Consider the following 14,356-nt stretch of genomic DNA (forward strand, 5'->3'; position numbering starts at 1 on the left):
CCTTTTGTGTTGGTGAGGGGGCTTTGAGGGGTGAGAGTGTCACGGCCTATTGTGTGTTTAGTGACACTTTCCTTCACTTGGTTTCCCGTGACTACGTTTGGTGTTGTATGCATGTGGTGGCAGTGTCTCTGCCTTCTGGCTGATCCCCAGGACGGTTGCCACGCATGCCGTTGCCCGTGGCAACAGGTGAAGTGTGTGCTTATTTGTATAATTCCACTTTAAGTGGCCGTCTTCCCTTGCCTTGTGTTGGAAGGGTTAATTTTCCGTCCTAGTGTGTGTGCACTGGGTGTGTGGGTGTGGCTACATGGGCTATAAAGCCACAGTTAAGATCAGTAGTCTGGGGGGTACTTCAGCCATGGCAAGCTGGAGTCATCCTCCTGTGTTATACCATCTGCCAGTGGGGGCCACCCTTGTGGTCATAGGTTCTTTGGTCTCTTTATTTATTGCAGCTTATGGTTTCCTGGGTTCCCGTGTGATGTGTGGTGTGTGCTGTGTACTTTGTGTTGTTGTGGAAAGCAGCACTTGTACATGGGTTCCAGGTTGTGTGTCTGTGGCAGGTAGGTGTGGTACTAGTTTCACTTACCTGCCATTGCCATATGTCTGTTTATGTTTCCCCTTTCTTTATATAGCTTGGCCAGTGAGACTCCTGTTCGTCCGTTTCTAGGAGGAACAGGTAGTCTTACCCTGCTCCTAGTCCAGGGCCACTCTGAGGGCTAGCAGGAATATTAGGTTCCTGAATATGATCCCCCCTACCATCAGGGTCGGCTCATACGGCTAGGAGACAGGATCAGAATTAGGGATTGATAAGAGGTGACCTTCTCCCTGATTCCTGTCCTGGCCTTGCATCGACCACCCATCCTCTGGCATCGCACTGCTGAGGGTTTTCCCCATCCTCAGCCGTGACAACTATAAACCGCAAGGGCTATAGTGAGAGGCAGGTATAAATAGCATCACTAACAAACTAATGAGCATAACCTGTAAGGGGGTGGGATCCTGCCCAAAGCCACAACAAAGCAATCTGTCAGATAGAATCACGTGCAGCAAGTCTGACAGATCTTCTCAGATCACTTGCAGGGCAGGGCATGACAGCAAGGCAGGCCAGATGGTCATTGTTTTTTTAACTTTGTGGTCACTTATTGCCCTGGGGTCAAAAACGTCAAGGCGGATGCTTTGTCACGTAGCTTTCCTAGGGGGAGATTCAAAGGATTCTGCTCTGATTTTGGCTGATGGGGTGGTGGTTTCCACCCTGTATCCCGAACTTGAGGTGGAGTTGTTGGAAGCTAAAGGTGAGGCACCTGTCCTCCAGGGAGGTTGTTTGTTCCTTCTGGGTTTCGGCATACGGTGTTCAAGGAACATCATGTGATACTGTCCCTGTGTGACAACCTGGGAGCAGATCCACTCTGGATCTTATTTACCAGAGATTCTGGTGGCCAGGTTTACAAAAAGGTGTGGAGGGTTATGTGGCAGCCTGTGAGACCTGTGCACGTGCCAAGGTGACTCATACTCTACCTTCAGGATATCTTCTTCCATTATCCATCCCTGGACGTATTTGTCCATGGACTTCATCACTGATTTGCCTAGTTCCTCTGGGAAGATGGTAATTTTGGTGGTAGTGGACCGCTTCAGTAAGATGGCGCACCTTATACCATTATAAGGTTTGCCCAATGCCAAGACTCTCGCTCAAGTGTTAATTGATAACCGTGAAATTACACAGCATTTCCTCTGATATGGTGTCTGATAGGGGGACGCAATTTGTTTCCAGGTTCTGAAGGACATTCTGTACTTGTCTTGGAGTTATGTTGTCCTTCTCTTCGGCTTTCCACCCTCAGTCAAACGGACAAACTGAGCGCACTAACCAGAATCTGGAAACTTATTTGAGGTGTTTTGTGTCTGAGAATCAGGAAGAGTGGTCTTCATTTTTGTCTTTGGCTGATTTTGCTTTAAAAAAACCATAGACACGGTCCACTGATAAGTCACCATTTTTTTATGCATATGGGTTTCACCCTCAGTTTGGTACCTTTTCTGGGATGATTCCTCTGGTATACCTGAAGAGGAAAGATTATCTTACTCATTGTAATTTATCTGGCGGAAGATTGAAATCAATTTGAAAAAATAAATAGGCGAAAGATATAAGTATGGCTGACAAGAGACATATGCCTGGTCTGGACATGTGTGTGAATGATTTGGTGTGGTTGTCCACTATGAAAATTAAGTTGAAGGTACCCTCTTGGAAGTTGGGGCCCAAGATTTATTGGTCCTTGCAAGATCTCTGCCATTATTAATCCGATTGCGTTTTTCTTCTCAAACTTCCTCAGGCTTGCTAGATCGATAATGTGTTTCACAGGTCTTTGTTGAAAAACTATGTGGAACCTGCTGAAGCATCTGCCTTGCCACCTCCTCCTGTCTTGATAGGTGGTAACCTGGAGTTTTAGATCTCCAGAATAATAACTTGCGTATTCTTCGTAGTTCCCTTCATACCTGGTGCATTGAAAGGGTTACGATACAGAAATAAAAATGTGGGTTCTGGCGACTAATGTCAGTGCTAGTCGCCTTCTAAAGGCTTTTCACAGGGCGCACCCGGATAAGGTCGGTCCTGGGTGCCAGGAGGTCATCTGTAGGAGGGGGGTACTGTCACTACCTGCCCTGTGAGAGATCTGGGAAGATCGGATAGACTTGTGGCACGTGAGTCTATCTGACAGGTCTTTCTGTATTTCCCTTCTGTTTGTTGTGGGCAGGATCCCACCTCTCCACAGGGTCTGCTCATTACCTGTTTAAGAGGCTCTATATAAGTCCACCTCCTACTGCTGACTTTGCGGTTGATATTTTCCTTCTGGAGTTCTATACTGGTTGTTTGTGGATCCTCTACTTCCCGCTCGTTCCAAGCGAAGTCCTCCTGTTCTCCCCTTTGTATGTGTGTTGCTTCTAGGTCTCGGGGAGACGCTGGTCCCTTCACGGTGGAAGGTACTGGCCGTCCCATTTCCCACTCCCTAAGTTAGGGTTTTCTTCAGTATCAGCAGGGCTTAGGTTCCAGTGTATGAGTTTGTTCACCACCAGAACTTACTCATACTGTCAGCAGTCAGGGAGAGGGCTCAGGGATTGTTAGGAGGTTATTATTCCCTCCTACCTTGCTTTGGGGCCTAGTCTGGTTACCAGTTGCTGTTTGTTTACTTGGTGTTCCTCTTATCCCCACTTGCCGTGACAGTCATCAGTTGGTAGCTGGAAGCAGCGTAGCACTGCAGTTGGGAAGTGGCAACAGGCCGTGCTGATGCTGATATGCTTAGGAGACAAACAGCACACTGCCACAGAGCTGTGGCAGGGGATAAGAGACCAGACTGAGCAGTGGCTTTCGCCACTCAGCCTAGAACCAGGCATGGTTGTGTCTGATAATGGACGTAACTTGGTGGCTGCTTTGAAGCTTGGCAAGCTCAGACACATCCCATGCCTAGCCAACGTGCTCAACCTTTTGGTTCAGTGGTTTCTCAAAACCTACCCCAATTTGCCTGAGCTACTGCTGAAGGTGTGCCGCGTGTGTGCACATTTCCACAAGTCATCGTCAGCTTCAGCTGGTCTGTCAACGCTGCAGCAGCACTTGAAATTGCCAGCTCACCAGCTGTTGTGCGACATGTGCACGCTCTGGCACTCCACATTCCACATGTTGGCCAGGCTTTGTGAGCAGCAGAGGGCAGTAGTGGCAGTACTAGCTGCAACATGGTTGTCACCTTTCCAGTCAGCTTCTGCTATTCACAAGCGATGAGTGGGCATGGATGTCTGACCTCTGCAAGATTTTAAGAAACTTTGAGGAATCAAAACAGATGGTGAGCGGCGATAATGCTATTATTAGTGTAACCATCTCACTTCTGTGTCTACTCAAACGCTCGCTGCTCACAATTAAGGACAACACTTTGCATGTGGAAGAGGTGTAAATGGGGAAGACATTACACAGGGTGATAGTCAGACCACCCTCAGTTCGTCTTCTCAGAGCAAATTGGACGATGAAGAGGAGGAGGAGGAGCAGGAGATGGTTGCCTCCACTACTGAGGGTAGTACCCATTGAAGTTTAATTCCATTTGTTCTGCGTGGGGGAGCAGAAGAGGAGGAAGAGGATGAGAAGATTGAGAGTGATCCTCCTGATGACGACAGCAAAGTCTTGCCTGTTGGTACTCTGGCACACATGGCTGACTTAATGTTAGACTGCCTTTCCCGCGCCCTGCACGTTATACGCATTTTAGACAAGGCGGATTACTGGTTGTTCACCCTTCTCGACCCCCGCTACAAAGAGAACTTCTCATCTCTTATTCTTATTGTGGCGAGGACAAGCAAAAGGGTGCAATACCAGGAGGTCCTTGTTGAAAAAATTGCTCCAAAAATTTACATCTGACAACTCTGGCGGCAGAGTCTGTAGTTCCTTGGCCAACCAAGGAGGGGAGACAAGGGGAACACACAGTTCCAACAGAGGCAGGGCAACCATCTCCAAAGCCTGGGACAGTTTCATGACACCCCGCCAGCACCCTCACCCTGATGCAAGGCCTAGTGTCACAAGGAGGAAAAAAATTTGGAAGACGGTGAAGGAGTACATAGCAGACCGTGTCAGCGTCCTCAATGATCCCACAGTGCCTTACAACTGCTGGGTGTCCAAGCTGGACACGTGGCATGAACTGGCGCTCTATGCCATGGAGGTGCTGACCTGCCCTGCTGCCAGCGTTTTGTCTGAGCGGGTATTTAGTGCTGCTTGTGTCATTATAACAGATAAGCGTATCCGCCTGTCAACTGAAAATGCTGACAGGTTGACTCTTATAAAAATGAACAAGGCCTGGATTGACCATGACTTCTTGACTCCACCAGAGGAAAGCTGATGAACATAAAGGCACTTTAAATGTGTTGTTTATAATGTACTGAATACACTGTATTCCCATACACCCCTTCTACCACAAACAAGGGTCTATGGTTGAATCTTCCCTTTCTCCTCCTCCTCTTCCATCATATCAACATGCTTATTCATCACATATAATGCCCTTGCAGATATGCCCTTCGCATATAATGTTTTACAGGGTCAGCTCACATGCAGGCACTCGCATATAATGTTTTAGAGGGTCAGCTCAGCTGCAGGCCCTTGCATATAATCTTTTAGATGGTCAGCTCAGCAGCAGGCCCAAACATATAATTTTTTAGTGGGTCAGCTCACCTGCAGTGCCTAACCTACAATCTTTTACAGGGTCAACTCACCTTCAGGCCCTCGCATATCATTTTTTAAAGGATCAGCTCACCAGCAGGCCCGCACATAAAATCTTTTACAGGGTCAGCTCACCAGCAGGCCCGCACATAAAATCTTTTACAGGGTCAACTCACCTCAAGGCCCTCGCATTAAGTTTTTTAGAGGGTCAGCTCACCTGCAGGCCCGCACATAAAATATTTTACAGGGTCAGCTCATCAGCAGACCCGCACATCAAATCTTTTACAGGGTCAGCTCATCAGCAGACCCGCACGTCAAATCTTTTACAGGGTCAGCTCACCAGCAGGCCCGCACCTTGAATCTTTTACAGGGTCAGCTCATGTCACAACCAGACAGCTGAGAAGCTCTGACAGAGGCCTTTCAGAACCTCCTCCTTGAGTTCTCTTTGTTGTACTGTTCAGTTCCTCATCTCGTTAGCCTCTCTCAGCTGTCATGGAGTTAGACTGATTGCTTCCCTTTAAATCCCTCCCCATGGTGCATTGCTGGGCGGCTTATACTTCCTCTTGGAGTGTGTGTGCATGCTGATCTTGTTTTCCTGTCTGCTACAAAGTTAAGTGCTGAACATTCATCTGTTATTTTCTGTTTGCTGGATCCCAGGTGACCCTGACTCCCTCCGTGTTTTCAGTAGGGAGCCGGTGGTCGTGTCCCCTCACTATTGTAGGGTGTTCAGGGGTATATAGTCGAGGTACGTGGATATGCAAACCTCCACCTTTCGGATCTTTGCATAGGCTGAGCAGCCAGGGATAGTCTCAGGTCTTGTGCAGGGGTCTCCCTTTTGGTTCCTTAGCTTTGGATCCACTCAGTCATATATGCATGTTGCTTTGTCTTGTTTCCTGTACACCGTCCGTGACATTATAAGCCGCCAAAACCGTCTCAAGCATGGATCCGGTTTCACTTTTGGCTGAACGCTTCCAGGGTCTTTCATTGGAGGTAGCTGATCTCCGTAAGACTTTTTCTCAGCTTCAAGTGACCGGTTCAGCTTGCGTTCATGGAGTTTGTTCTGAGCCTAAGATCTCGCTCCCGGATACGTTCTCCGGGGGTAGTGAGAATTTTGTGCGTTTTAGAGAGGCTTGCAAACTCCATTTTCACCTTCTTCCCCATTCCTCTGGTGGTGGTGGACCGTTTTAGCAAAATGGTGCATTTCATCCCTTTTCCTGGTTTGCCCAATGCTAAGACGCTGGCGCAGGCATTTATTGATCACATTGTCAAATTGCACGGTATTCCTTCAGACATAGTCTCTGATAGGGGCACGCAGTTTGTTTCCAGATTCTGGAAGGCTTTCTGTTCTCGCTTGGGGGTTCGGTTGTCATTCTCTTCTGCTTTCCACCCGCAGTCGAATGGCCAGACAGAGCGCGTCAATCAGAATCTGGAGACATATCTGCGCTGTTTTGTGGCGGAGAATCAAGAGGATTGGTGTTCTTTTTTGTCCCTTGCTGAGTTTGCTTTAAATAACCGTCGTCAGGAGTCCTCTGATAAGTCACCATTTTTTGGTGCATATGGGTTTCATCCGCAGTTTGGGACTTTCTCGGGAGAGGGATCTGCTGGTTTACCTGATGAGGACAGGTTCTCCTCGTCTTTGTCATCTATTTGGCAAAAGATTCAGGATAATCTAAAGAGCATGAGTGAGAGATATAAGCGTGTGGCAGATAAGAGACGTGTGCTTGGTCCGGACCTGAATGTTGGTGATCTGGTGTGGTTGTCTACCAAGAATATCAAATTGAAGGTTCCCTCCTGGAAGTTGGGTCCTAGGTTTATTGGGCCTTACAAAATCCTGTCTGTCATCAATCCTGTTGCCTACCGTCTTGATCTTCCTCAGACTTGGAAGATCCATAATGTTTTTCATAAGTCCTTATTGAAACCTTATGTTCAGCCCATTGTACCCTCGCCTTTGCCTCCTCCTCCGATTATGGTTGATGGGAATCTTGAATTTCAGGTCTCTAGGATTGTGGATTCTCGTCTTGTTCGCGGTTCTCTTCAGTACCTTGTTCATTGGGAGGGTTATGGTCCTGAGGAGAGGATGTGGGTCCCAGTGACGGACATTAAGGCCTCTCGTCTCATCAGGGCTTTCCATAGGTCCCATCCTGAGAAGGTGGGCTCTGAGTGTCCGGAGTCCACTCGTAGAGGGAGGGGTACTGTCACAACCAGACAGCTGAGAAGCTCTGACAGAGGCCTTTCAGAACCTCCTCCTTGAGTTCTCTTTGTTGTACTGTTCAGTTCCTCATCTCGTTAGCCTCTCTCAGCTGTCATGGAGTTAGACTGATTGCTTCCCTTTAAATCCCTCCCCATGGTGCATTGCTGGGCGGCTTATACTTCCTCTTGGGGTGTGTGTGCATGCTGATCTTGTTTTCCTGTCTGCTACAAAGTTAAGTGCTGAACATTCATCTGTTATTTTCTGTTTGCTGGATCCCAGGTGACCCTGACTCCCTCCGTGTCTGGAGTAGGGAGCCGGTGGTCGTGTCCCCTCACTATTGTAGGGTGTTCAGGGGTATATAGTCGAGGTATGTGGATATGCAAACCTCCACCTTTCGGATCTTTGCATAGGCTGAGCAGCCAGGGATAGTCTCAGGTCTTGTGCAGGGGTCTCCCTTTTGGTTCCTTAGCTTTGGATCCACTCAGTCATATATGCATGTTGCTTTGTCTTGTTTCCTGTACACCGTCCGTGACAGCTCACCTACATGCCCTCGCACAGTGGCTACTCTAGGAACAATATATAGGGGGGGACACATAAGATACCATAGTCAAAAATGGGGGGGCACTAATAATTTTCACCACTGAAAAAAAACTAAATAAGCATATATAAATAAGATTACAAAATACGAGTATTGCGGTATGCAGGGATAACTTTTTATTGTACTAACCTAATACTTAAAAGACAAGCTTTCAAGAGTTTTACTTTCTTCCTCGGTATTGCTTCAGAACTGAGAAAGAGAGAAACACTCTCGAAAACTTTTCCTTATAGTTTAAAGAAGTTTCAGCAAACACCAGGGCTGTCTAAATAATCCCATATGTTAAACATCTCACTAAAGAAGACCAATGAACAGATGCTCACAGGCCTGTTCACAAAAGGGTGAAGAGTTTGGAGAAGAGAACAATCTAGGACAACATAACTGAATGGGAAAGTGAGCTGAATTGGAGAATTTTTTTCAAATCAGCTATCCTGTCCTATATTGGTCACTTCTCCAAACTCTTCACGCTTTTGTGAAATAACTCTGAGTGTTGTTGGTGTGTGCAACTAATACTACTTACCATGTACCAATTTTACAAAGCCGGCCACTTCCTACCTACTTAAAAGTTAAAATTAGACATTAAACTAAACTACATTTATAATAAAACAATTTACTTACCAAAGAAGCTATTCAGTCATCTGCTGTGCCGTCCCCTGCTTGCTTCCACGGATTCTTTCTCCTACTTTCAGTCTCTCCTCAGTGCGCAGGTGCACTGTTATGGGGGATCTGTGGATGACACACTGTTAACAAAGATCTGTGGAGGACACACTGTTATGGGGGATCTGTGGAGGACACACTGTTATGGGGATCTGTGGAGGACACACTGTTATGCGGGATCTGTGGAGGACACACTGTTATGCGGGATCTGTGGAGGACACACTGTTATGGGGGATCTGTGGAGGACACACTGTTATGGGGGATCTGTGGAGGACACACTGTTATGGGGGATCTGTGGAGGACACACTGTTAACAAAGATCTGTGGAGGACACACTGTTATGGGGGATCTGTGGAGGACACACTGTTATGGGGGATCTGTGGAGGACACACTGTTATGGGGGATCTGTGGAGGATACAGTGTTATGGGGGATCTGTGGAGGACACCGTTATGGGGGATCTGTGAATGACACTGTAGCAATTGTCCCCCACACTGCCCCTACAGTAGTAATTGTCCCCCACACTGCTCCCACAGTAGTTATTGTCCCCCACACTGCCCCCACAGTAGTATTTTTCCCCTACACTGCCCCCAGTAGTAATTTTCACCCACACTGCCCCCAGAGTAGTAACTGTCCTCCACACTGCCCCCAGTAGTAATTTTCCCCCACACTGACCCATAGTAGAAATTTGCCACCACACTGCTGCCCCCACAGTAATGTATTAATTGTCCCACACACTGCCCCCGTGACTAGCTTGCCCCATCTATAAATTTTCCCCCTTCACTTTCCCTTCAGTAACATGATCCTCCTGTGCCCCCCAGTAATGTCCCCCAATTTAAGTTGGCAGTTGGCAGTGGCACGCAAAAAAATAAAGCTAATACTTGGCCCACAGTATTAATTGTCCCAAGGCCACACTGCTCCATTTGCTCCCCATGTAGTAGTTTGCCCCCCACTGTCCCTTCAGTAATATGATCCTCCTGTGCCCCCCAGTAATGTCCCCCAAAGTTGGCGCTTGGCAGTGGCACACAAAAAAATAAAGCTAAAACTTACCTTATGTCCTTCTTCCATATCTGGTGGTCCTGCGCGCTAATCCAGCCATGGTGGTCGGAAATATTTAAGCTCAGTAATCAGTTATGCCTGACCTCCTTCCCCTGCACTCCTGAAATCTCACTGCTCAGCCTTGGTATAGGAAGATCTAAATCCCATAAAACTACGCTCTTCTCTTTTATGATAGTGGCTGCCAGACTACTAATCCCTAAACTATGGCTATCTACATCAATCCCTGACCTGGATCATTGGAGAAATAGACTAGACCAAATTTATCGTTTAGAGGAGATATCACACTGGGAGTCACGTACTAGACACACCTTTCTACAGATTTGGGCCCCGTGGAGAGAATATAGAAAATTTGATTAGCTGTTGCTGACTAACCAACTGTATCGGAACTTCTGTTCAATTCTGTTTTTACATTCAGTCAAGCATACGACGGTTTGCCTACAATTGCCTAAAAGTGCTTTCACATCAGTGTTTCTAGACACGAGAAACGAATGTAAAGCTCATTCAAATAGAGGATTCTTGAACTTTGATATACCTATCCTGTTGGGTCCCTTCTGGACCTCCTTGTGTTTTAATGTTTATTTATTTTGTTTGTTTTCTTTTATGTACCCAATGGCTGTATCTTATTTCAACGTAGATTGAAATGTTGAATTACTTGGTCTGAAAAGTGTAAAACATCTCTGATCATAACTATGATGTATATGACCATCGCTTTTTCTGTATGATGAAAACAAAAAACAATAAAAATTGTTAATAAAAAAAAAATAAAAATAAAAAACTTACCTTATGTCCCAGACTCCTGGCGCTCACTCGTCTTGGTACTAGACAGGCGGCCACGTCCTGGCACAGGCGCGTGATGACATCATCATGCCTGCCTGCGCCGGGATTTTACTACCGCATAGGCTTCAGGCCTAGTTGGCCTGAAGCCTATAGTGGTTATCGGCGGGCAGGGAACTATGCACTGCCATGTCCCGCCATACTCTGTGGGTGCCTGAGCGCCCTCAGCCAGTCCCACCTTACCTCGCTCTAACAACTCCTATGCCCTTGCATATAATGTTTTACAGGGTCAGCTCACCTTAAGGCCCTTGCATATAATTTTTTAGAGGGTCAGCTCACCTGCAGGCCCGCACATAAAATATTTTACAGGGTCAGCTCACCAGCAGGCCCACGCCTTAAATCTTTTACAGGGTCAGCTCACCAGCAGGCCTTCACCTAAAATCTTTTACAGGGTCAGCTCTTTTGCAGGCCTGAACCTAAAATCTTTCACAGGGTCAGCTCACCTGCAGGCCCGCACCTAACATCTTTCATAGGGTCAGCTCACCTGCAGGTCCTCACCTAATTATACCTAATAGGTAACTTGCACGCATGCTGCCTTGCTTGGATGTGGTAGCCGTAGCTGTTTCTCAGGCTCCCTCTCCGGAATCGAACTATGATTCCCCCGTTACCCATGGTCTACATGGTTTGGGCTAAAAATAACATCGAAAGTTGATAGGACCATCTAGAGTCACCAAAGCGGCAAGAGGCCCTCGCCCATAATGTTTTAGATGATCAGATCAGCAGGCCTTTGCTCAAAATATTTTTGAGGGTCACCAGCAGGCTATCAATCATAATTTTTCAATGCTGTATATGATGCCCTCCTTTATGTGTAACAAAGGGTGTATTGAAGTGCCGGTTCTTTGTATTTTTTGGCAGCCCTTTCACTTAGTGCATAGGCTTTATGAGTGTAGGAGTCCTACTCCATGAACAATTGTACCACAATGTGTATGAGGCCCTCCTTTATGTGATATACAGGTTGTACCGGATTGCCTCTTACTTGTAATTTTTGGCAGCACTTGCACTTTATATACAAGTAAATATACAGGAAAGATTGTTTCCTATACATTTTTCCTCTAAAATTGATTTTTTGTTTTTGTTTTGTGTGTATTATTGTCACTTTGTGAAAGTGGCGTACTATTCAAACAACATCGTTCCCAACAGCGACCTGCTGACCATTTCAGTGATGTTTCCATCAATTTCTGACATTTTCCTATGAACCAGGCACCATTCCCTCTTCCGAGTAGTGGGTACCTGGTTTAATGCTCGGGTTCTCCCATTGACTACCATTATACTCGGGTGCTCAGTCGAGCACCCGAACATCCTGATGTGTTCAGCCTGAGCACCCAAGCACTACGGTGCTCAATAATGTTGAGCGAGCATGCTCGGCCGAATAACAATTCAGCTCGAGCATCGCTATGCTCGGCACATGGCTGTACTTAGCTGAGTCCCGCATATGCTCAAGCGCAATCATTGAGTCTCCTCTCCACATGTTTTGTGGCTGCTAAGCAGCCAATTAACGTGCAGGTAAGTACTGCCATCACTGTAATGCCAGCAATATATATTTGTAGCGCATCCTGCACAAAATTCCGTGTGATCGGCCACTGCCAACAGTTAAATTATTCGCGCCACATCTCCTGTTTAAAGTGTGGACATCCCTAAAATATCAGTGACATCCAGTGCAGTTTTTCCATAGACGGTGTTCGCTGCGGACAGTTAAATTATCCCTGCCACATCTTCTGTGTAAAGTGTGCGCATCCCTAAAATATCAGTGATATCTAGTGCACTTTTTCCAGGCCCACATCTGCTGTGTAACGTGTGCACTTCAAAAAGTTTTCTATGACATAAAATAAAAATTTTCAATAGATGGTGTCCTCTTCTGACAGTCGGGAGTTGGTAATTTGCGCGCCCCGTGCTTGCTTTCCTTGGATATGGTAACCTTTTCTCAGGTTCCCTCTCCGAAATCGAACACTGATTCCCCGTTTCCCATTGTCACCATGTTAGGTGCATAAAAGAACATCGAAAATTGATAGGGCAGACATCCAAATAGACCATCGTCATCACGGGGAAGTGCGATCAGGCAGAAGTTATCTAGAGTCAACAAAGCGGCAGCAGACCCTCGCTGATAATGTTTGCGATGGTCAGCTCACCTGCAGGCCCTCAACCATAATTTTTTTTGATGGTCAGCTAAGCAGCAGGCACTCTCCCATAAGAGTCTGTTCAACATAATCCTCACTGTCGGAGGTCATGTAACTAATTAGCACGGAGGAGTCTCGTTGGTAATCGGAATTAACCAGACAAATCACTCCACTAACTCAGAACGACCGTGCACCACCACCCACAGCTAAGAGAAAGCGCTATCAATCTGTCAATCCTTTCCGTGTCCGGGCCAGGTGAGGTTTGCCATGTTGAGTCAAATTAAGCCGCAGGCTCCACTCCTAGTGTCCTGGTGGTGCCCCTCCGTCAATTAGTTTAAGTTTCAGCTTTGCAACCATACTCTTCCCAAAACCCAAAGACTTTGGTTTACCAGAAGCTGCTCGGCGGGTCATGGGAATAACGTTGCCAGATCGCCTGTCGGTTCATCTTTGAACCTCCTACTTTCATTGTTGATTAATGAAAACATTCTTGGCAAATGCTTTCACTGTGGTTCTTCTTATGCCGGTCCACGAATTTCACCTCTAGCGGCGCAATACGGATGCCACTGGCCGTCCCTCTTGATCATGGCCCCAGTTCTGAAAAATCAACAGCATTTTTGGCTGAACTTGCTCTTTATATACAAGTAAGTTGATACATGAAAGAATGTTTCCTAACAATTTTTCCTCTAAAATCGAATTCATCTTCGGTTTTGTGCATATTATTGTCAGTCTGTAAAAGAGACGTACTAATCGGACAACATCGTTCCTAGCAGCGATCTGGGAGTCCAAGTTGCATCCAGACATCCTCCCCATGCTGTTCCCAAACCATTTCGGTGGTGTTTCCATCAATTTCTGACATTTTACTATGAACCAGGCACCTTCCCCTCTTCAGAGCAGGGGGTGCCTGGTTTAATGCTCGAGTTCTCCCATTGACTTCCCATTCCGTGGCCCCGATGTGTTCGGCCGGAGCCCCCAAGCAATACGGTGCTCGATCAGCACTCATGATTTCTTCTTTTTATTAATTAAATTAATAAAAAATTATTAGAAAAAAAATAATCTTTTTCAGAGTGTCTTTTACATAAAAAAAATAAAATAAAAAATCTAAGCTGCCTATCAGAAAGGATATTTAGCTTTCTGCTGTACTGTGTATGTTTGTCTCCACCTACTGGTGAAATTATTATTTCACTATTAATGTCAATTGTACTATCATTTATGTTTTTAACATGCTTGGAATTCTTTCCTTTTTGATTTGCAATTTTGCAAAGTTAATGAGTTTATTTGAGTTTAGTTTTACTAATGCATATCATAAAATCAAATACATAAACTTCACATTCACATAAAAAATACCTATAAGAAAAAGTTCATTTTATATACGGTCCCTTTAAATGCAGAGCTTTCTCAGGTAAAAAATAAAAATACAAAATAGCAGCTTCCTTATAATTTCTTTGTTCTTGGCGTGTGATTTTTAGTACCATTGATTTTATATTCTGTCTATGTTATTCAATGATCTTAATCAGTATTAGGGCACACGTGCACGAACGTATTTTCTTTCCGTGTTCGTACCTTTTTTTTTTGCGGACTGTATACGGAACCATTCATTTTAATGGGACCACATTCCGTTTCCATATGTCCGTATTTCCGTTCTGCAAAAAAATAGCACATGTCCTATTAATGTCCGCATTACGGACAAGGATAGTACTGTTCTATGAAGGGCCAGCTGTTCCATTCTACAAAATACGGAA

Source organism: Bufo gargarizans, chromosome 5 (assembly GCF_014858855.1).
Source record: "Bufo gargarizans isolate SCDJY-AF-19 chromosome 5, ASM1485885v1, whole genome shotgun sequence".
Taxonomy (NCBI): Eukaryota; Metazoa; Chordata; class Amphibia; order Anura; family Bufonidae; genus Bufo; species Bufo gargarizans.